Source organism: Euphorbia lathyris, chromosome 4 (assembly GCF_963576675.1).
Source record: "Euphorbia lathyris chromosome 4, ddEupLath1.1, whole genome shotgun sequence".
NCBI lineage: Eukaryota > Viridiplantae > Streptophyta > Magnoliopsida > Malpighiales > Euphorbiaceae > Euphorbia > Euphorbia lathyris.
Genome location: NC_088913.1, coordinates 5555211 through 5562858, shown reverse-complemented (window position 1 = coordinate 5562858; position 7648 = coordinate 5555211). Strand labels below are relative to the sequence as shown.

The 7648-nt window shown below is 31.1% G+C and overlaps 1 non-coding gene across 1 annotated transcript; it reads left to right on the top strand.

Annotated features, from left to right (window-relative positions):
- Positions 1-1082: 1082 nt before the first annotated feature.
- Positions 1083-1189, top strand: LOC136228288 (small nucleolar RNA R71). Its single transcript, XR_010688616.1, has one exon. It is a non-coding gene; the product is annotated as a small nucleolar RNA R71 (small nucleolar RNA).
- The last annotated feature ends 6459 nt before the right edge of the window (positions 1190-7648 follow it).

The following is a 7648-nucleotide window of genomic DNA, read 5'->3' as shown; positions in this document are numbered from 1 at the left end:
AACTAATTTTCTTTGAAATTAAATCTTTTAAGAATTTACCATAATTGGGAATCTGCGTAATCGCGTCCATAAATGTCAAATTAATATACAAATTTTTAAGCTTGTCTAAAAATGTTAAAAGTTGTTTGTCATAGTCCTTATTTCAGACTTTGTGTGGAAAAGGTGGTTTGGGTACAAAAGTTTTTGTACTTGAGTCAATTGGTGAACTTTTAGTGTTTAATGTATCTTCTTTGGATTTTGGTAAATCAGTTCCTGGTAAAGTTGAATCTCCGGGCATTTCCGGACCTAAGTAGTTTTTCCCTAAATGAAGAGTGATAGCCTTTACATGCTCTTTCGGATTTTCCTCTGTATGGCTGGGAAGACTTCCATCTTTGTGGGATGGAATTGATTTAGCAAGTTGTCCAATTTGAACCTCCAAATTATGGATGCTAGATGAATGGTTTTTAATAAGCTGATCGAATTTAATCTCGATCCGTTTAAAACCATCGTCGTGATTACTTGTTTTTCCACTCATAGCATCTATAAATTTGTCGATCTTAGAAGATAAAGTGCTAATCGTATCTCTTGATTGATTTTGATAATTATTGGTACGATTTTGATTAGCATTTGCATTATTATTATCTCTCCAGTTAAAGTTAGGATGATTTCTCCATCCAAGATTATAAGTATTGGAATAAGGGTTATTAGTTTGGTTTTGCCCTTGGACAAAATTCACATATTGAAACTTACTCATACCTTCATAATCCACATCCGTTTGGATTGTATTACCATTAGATTCGCACGGTGCCATAAACCTATCAATTTTGTGCGATAAGGCAGAAAATTGGGCTTGTAACATCGCAACTGGATCAAGATTCACTATACCTTTAACCGATGATGTGTTTGAGGATGATGGTTTCGCTACTGGTATATGTCCACGATCTGCGGGCCACATACTGCTGTTAATCGCCATTTCCTCCAAAAGTTCTCTTGCTTGGACAGATATCTTTTTCATAAACAACCCTCCCGACATAGCATCTAATGAACCTCTAGTTGTAGGATTTAATCCATTATAGAATGTTTGCATTAAAAGTGCATCGGGCAATTGATGGTGTGGGCATAAATGTTGAAGTTCTTTAAAATGTTCCCAAGCCTCATAAAGAGTTTCGTTATCATGTTGAGAAAAAGATATTAACTCTTTTATGACTCTTGCGGTTTTTGCTAAAGGAAAATATTTTGATAAAAATGCTTGGGCTAATTGTTCCCAAGTTTCAAACGTTGCGCCTGGCATAGAAGTTAACCACTCTTTGGCTCTGTCCTTCAAAGTGAAAGGAAAGAGGCGAAGTTTGATTGCTTCGGCAGTCACATCTGATATTTTAAAAGTGTCACAAATTTCAAGGAAATTTGTCAAATGGGTGTTAGGATTTTCGTTAGGCAACCCGTAAAATGTTACATTATTTTGCAACATATTAAGCAATGTTGGCTTAATTTCAAATTGGTTTGCATTTATTTGGGGTCTAACTATGCTGTTGGTTACACCGGCCACTCCTGGCCTAGCGTAATCCATAAGTGTAGCCATAGTTTATGGCTCGGTATGTCTAGTTTTTAATGGAGTTTTGTTTTTGTTTTTCTTGTTTTTCTTGTTCTTTTTAAGGGTTCTTTCAATTTCTGGGTCTATAGGGTTTTGTGTAGTGCCTGAACATCGAGAACTGCGCATGTACCTGAAATCTTGCACGAACCAAAACTACCTTCAAAACAGAATTTAAAAAATAAATATGTTAGTAATTTGAAATAAATAAAATATAAAAGTTTGAATAAGTATGTGTAAACCTAGATTCGAAATAAAACACGAAAAATCTAAATTTTTGTTAAAATTGGCGTTCCCAGGCAACGGCGCTAAAAACTTGTTGAGCGATTTCTGCAAGTGCACGGTATACGCTTGTAGTAATAAAAAGATATCGATCCCACAGGGAACGTTTTTTAACGAAAATTTATTTTAAATCGGTTTGATTTACTTTCAAGGTTTAAAATGTGGAAAATTGTTTAGTTGGATTTAGTTTTGAAATTGCTAGAATAAGAATTAGACTAGAATATGTCGAATGTTAGAAATCACTTCTGATTTAAGGGTGAATTTACAAGACAGAAACGTTTAGTTCTTTAGAAAAGTAAATAAATGTATTCGTTTGCATTAAGCAAAGAAAATAACTTTAAACTTTGTATAAATTATGAAAATGTAATAACGTAAATTCCTTCAATTAAAAGGCTTTGAACCACAGACAATCCTCCTACGGTCGGGTTAGATTGCTACCTTAACCAAATTAATACTTTTTCAAGATATCAATTTGTCTAAGTGTTCAACAAAGTTTCCTTGTAATGGTTTTGAATTCAACTACGTTTTAATGAAAACACCAGAACTCACTTCGGATCATTTACCATAAGTGCTACATAAAAATCTATCGAATAGAATAAACTTTATTAGATGAAGTATGAATTTGATACAAGTTTACAGAGAACAAGAAGCATGGAAGCTTTAGACGACTTTCAATCGAACGGGTTGTCAATCCTTTCCTTGAACCTCGTTTAGAGTTTGTCAGGCTCCTGGGGCGAATCCTCTACTAAATCTTCTCGCTGAATCTTCGGAATAGAGACTGGTCTATCTACTACCAAAATGTAAACTAATATGAACAAATTTAAACGCTACTGTGTTTGTAATTATTTAATAAACAATGTGTGTACATCATATTGCTTTTTACAAAATTGAACTTCTAACTCTGAATCGCTCGACTCGGAATTTCTGCATTAATTCTATACTAATCTTCTCTTCAAATTATATATCTCCTTCAACTCTAAAATCAACTCTTTATTTATAGATGTTGAAGAGTCGGGTTTAAGGAACGTGTCTGCTGCGAAGAGACGTTCTTATCCAATCGAACGGACCCATTTCTTTAAAAATGAATGTGTACGAATAGTCCTTCTGAAATTTTGATCTTATCGAGAATATCTAATTCTCGGCCGAGAATGGGGGAGTAGGTTTTAGCCTTTGAAAAGAAGGGAGAAGTTGCTGGTCGACGCGTGTCGCGATCGAGAATGGAAGATTCTCAGTCGTGACACAGAGGTTTTTACTCCGTTTCTGACTTCGTCCTCGTCCTTGTTTCGGCGCATTTGATTTTTGTCGTCTTTGACTCCTTTTGTAGGGTTTTTCTTCTGTTTTTGACTCCTTTTCGTTCCTGTTTGGATTTTACCAAATATTCAGGTACCTTGCATGAAAGAAACATATTCAGAAGTAAAAGTATGCTAAACAGATATAAATAGTATGAATTTGTAGCAAAACTGATGTAAATATCGATGATATTTTAGGTATATTTTGGGCTTAACAATGTCGTTCTGAATAACTTTAATTCTAGAATATTTTCATTTTGAGATCGTTAACGGTCATTTTGAGGAGTTAGTTAAAGTTAAATGGCAACTGGTATTAAAAAGTGTAAAGTTCAGTGGTCATACAATTAAGAATTGAAGTTCAGTTGCTACAATGTTAAAATGAGTAAAGTTCAATTGCCATCGGTGTAATTTACCCAATTAGAAAAGAAAATGATCATTTTGATTATTTGTAGGAAAAGAAACCATATTGAAGTTTCTGATATTTTTATTTTTTTATTAAATATTTGATATTATAATTTCATATATGAAATCATTGATAAATTATAATTGAATCTATTAAATTAAGAAAAAAGTACGAAAAAAATATTTGTGGTTTGCCAATTTACAAACAGAGGCATGTGGTTTAAAAGTTTATAAATAAAGGTATGTAGTATGTTTTATTTACAAAACAAAGTATTACAATTACACAGTTAACAGTTAAGTTTTGATTACAACCAAAGACATTTTTATCTTAAAAAAATTACTCTTACATATCATCAAAATACAACCCCCGAAAAAAACAACTTTCTATATCGAAAAAATAAATAATATGGTGGAATTTTACGTTTTTTACTAATTTGAAAATTTATTAACTAAATTGATATTTAAGTTCATTTTACACGATAGCAATTTGATTTTGGGATCTGTGTTTTTTCAATATATAAATATAATTGAAAAAATATAAAAATGCATCAATTACTTAAAAGTTTAATTTTAAATACTTTGTTTTGTAAAAAAAACATACCACATATCTCTATTTGCAAACTTTTAAACTACGGACCTCTATTTACAAATAAGGCAAACCACGAGCATTTTTTTGTACTTTACCCTTAAATTAATAATATAATTTATTGTTAACCTCAAAATCAATTAAAACTTCATAACTTAATTCATACTAGTTGTGGACTTAAAAGCTTCCTACTCAATTAATTATAAGGGTTCAACCAGAGTTATTTAGTAATTACCAGGCATCAAAAGAACTCAAACCATGAAATTGTATTACCAGTCATGTCATTCAGAAGGAAGAACGATTAATTAATCCATGATATAAGAACGAAGACTCCTCGTAGCATCGATTCCTAGAGAGAGAAAATTTGTTCTCTTAATTCTTCATATTCCAAAAATATCACAAACAACGTGTTATAATCGTGTTATGTTATATATTTATTGCATGTGATTATATGGAATTTAAGTTAGAAATTTGGTTAAGAGATGATTTTTTTTAATTGATGTATCGATGTAGTTACTAATGAATTATGTGTTTCTCGTATATTTGTTTCGCATATCAAGCCTGGTAGTTATAATTAGGGTTAAATACATCACCTCCTAAACTTTAAAAATATTTTATTAGTTCTCTAAACTTGTTTAATATGATTTGATTAACCGTGTTTGTTGGGCTAGGCCACTTGGCCGAATTTGAATTTTATGGAAAAAAGCTCAAATGTTTGTCTTCAAAAAACTTTAGAAGAGTTAAAGACATCTCATATTGCTTAGAAAAGGTGAAAATCTACTTGATGCTTCACCACCACACACGCACGCCGTTGCCACCATCCATCCGAAATATTAACCTTCAATTCTATTATTAAATCACAGAAAATATGCATTTTTTTAAACGAACTGATATGCAATTGGTGCAGTATAAGGAACAAAATATATGTGTTTTACAATAATGTCTGAAATTGATCCAACTTGACAATATTAAGGGTAAAATTGCCCTTGACTGCCAACGTTAATGGTAAAATTGTACTATTTTAAACATTAATGGTACAATTGCTTCTAGTTGTAAATGTTAGGGGTGTTTTTGTACCGTATCCCTTAAAAAAAGTACGAACTTCAACTCTCTAATATTAGGTCCATCATTAATATTAGTTTTACATTCCAAATAAATTAGGTATGAGAGAGTATTACGTATTTCATATTGCTTAATTAAAAAGTTATATGGCTTTTTAAAATATATGACTCAATCTGCATCGTTTGATGTATCTGTTGAGGTTAGATAGACATAAGTCACTTTAAGAAAGTTTAGAAGGAGAATATGTTAATTTAAATAACTTCAAAGTTGTCATGGTACCAATTGAATTAAAAGGTTAGGTTGGTAGTTAAACGTCCAGTTCCACTACAAGAAAAAACGCTATCACCGACACAATGAACCGACGAAAATATTTGTGTTGGAATTACCAACGGAACACCAATGGAAAATATGTGTAGGAAATTACCTACACTCTCACCTACACATTCTAAGAATGTGTAGGTGATTATTGGCACGATTATTCCCTCCCTTATCACCGACATTTATTGTAGCTAATTATAAATGTTAGTGATTACACCAACAAAACTTATATATTCATCTACAAAAAATTGTGTTGCTAAATATAATAGTATTAAAAAAATTTAATTAGAAATATTATTTAATAAAGTGATAAAGTGTAAAAATACCCCTAATGTTTACATCTATGAGCAATTTTACCACTAACGTCTAAAATAATGCAATTTTATCCTTAACGTTGGTAGCCAAGAGCAATTTTATTTCTAACATTGACAAGTTGGGTCAATTAAATTATCTTCTCGGTAAATAATTTTGTCATCTACACTTCACATGTGTGTCATTTTATTAATATATGACACCCCCATGCAAATTCTCATTGGGCTTAATACGTGCACAATACATACCCATGTTACCATGTCTTGCCATTTTATCAACAAATGATGTTACCAAGAATCGAACCCTTTATCATTTAGTCAAAGAAGCTCTGGTACCATATAAACAAATATCTAACTCACCCTAAAAGGTACTTCAAAAGGTTGGGATTGTCTCACATTTTAAGGAGTCCTATAGCTTTCCAATTTAGTAATGTAGATGCTTAACATGCCTCCCTCACGCCCAATTCATTTGGTACGTGACGCTAATATCAGCGAGGACTCCAACATTGAACTATGACTCTGATAATATGTCATGGAACCGATTGAACTAAAAGATTAAGCTAATAGTTAAAGGTCTAATTCATATTAATATCCGACAAAAGTAATATACTCACCCTATAATCAACCACAGATCTAATTCTTAGCAAATATAGATCTAATTCTTAGCAAATATAAATGCACTGAAAATTAGGATCAGTCCTGAGATTTCAAGTATCATACCCAAAACTTAAAATAAGTTCTAACTAATAACAAAAAAAATATAATAATTTAGAATTTAATTACAAAAAATCAAGTAAAAATAGTTATTTTTGTATTAATTTAAGCAACATCAATAATAATCATTCTTTTATAATAAATATCTTCAAACAAATCATGTTGAATTATAGATAATAAAGCTAATAATATCTTATAATAAAGCTAATCGATTAATTTAATATTTTTGTGACATAGTTGGTGATAAATATGATTTAAATAACTTTAATTTTGAGAAAAAAATCTACATATACAATAGTAACTCAGAAAGTGAATAATATCTTATAAACAACACATACATTTGAAAAACCATCAAATTATTTCAAACTTTTGCTAAAATAGTCTGTAAAGGTTTTAACTTTTAAAACAAATCTTGACTATTAATATCACAAGAATCTTTATAGTACGCTTGATATTTAGAGATTTTATGTCGTCGCACTTCATGCACACCCTCAATATCGCCCTAATTAAAAACAATTATCATATCAAACAAGTCGTATTATTGAATAAATGTTTTGGATAATGCTCCGTTTGAGCATTATTTCATGTTGATTGTCCAGTTAAAAAAATGCATGTGATAGTGCTCCATTAATTAGGGTGAAATCAGATAAAGATTATCCGATTTTAAAATTACAAAAAAGTCAGACAACGATTGTGAGACTTCTTCACATCGGTGATGCTTTTAGAACGATTTCAAACAAGGAATCAGATAACGATTATTCAATTTTAAAATTACAAATAATTCCGACAAAGATTGTCTAATTTCTTCACATCATAAAGATTCTCATCCAAAAGAAACACAAAGAATCATGCTACTTTTGTAACAGCTTCTAACAAGGAAGTTGGAAAATATTTGTCCGACTCCCTTGTTGGATCTTGGAAAAAAGCGTAACTCGAGTATTGCTTGGGTTACATATGATGTGAAGAAGTCAAACAATGTTTGTTCAACTTCTTAGTAATTTTCAAATCACACAATCTTTATCCGATTTCACCCTAGTTTTCAAAGCATTATTACATGTGACGTCTTCTAATCTCCAGTTTGAACTTGATAAAGAGCTTTCAGAACACATGAGATTAG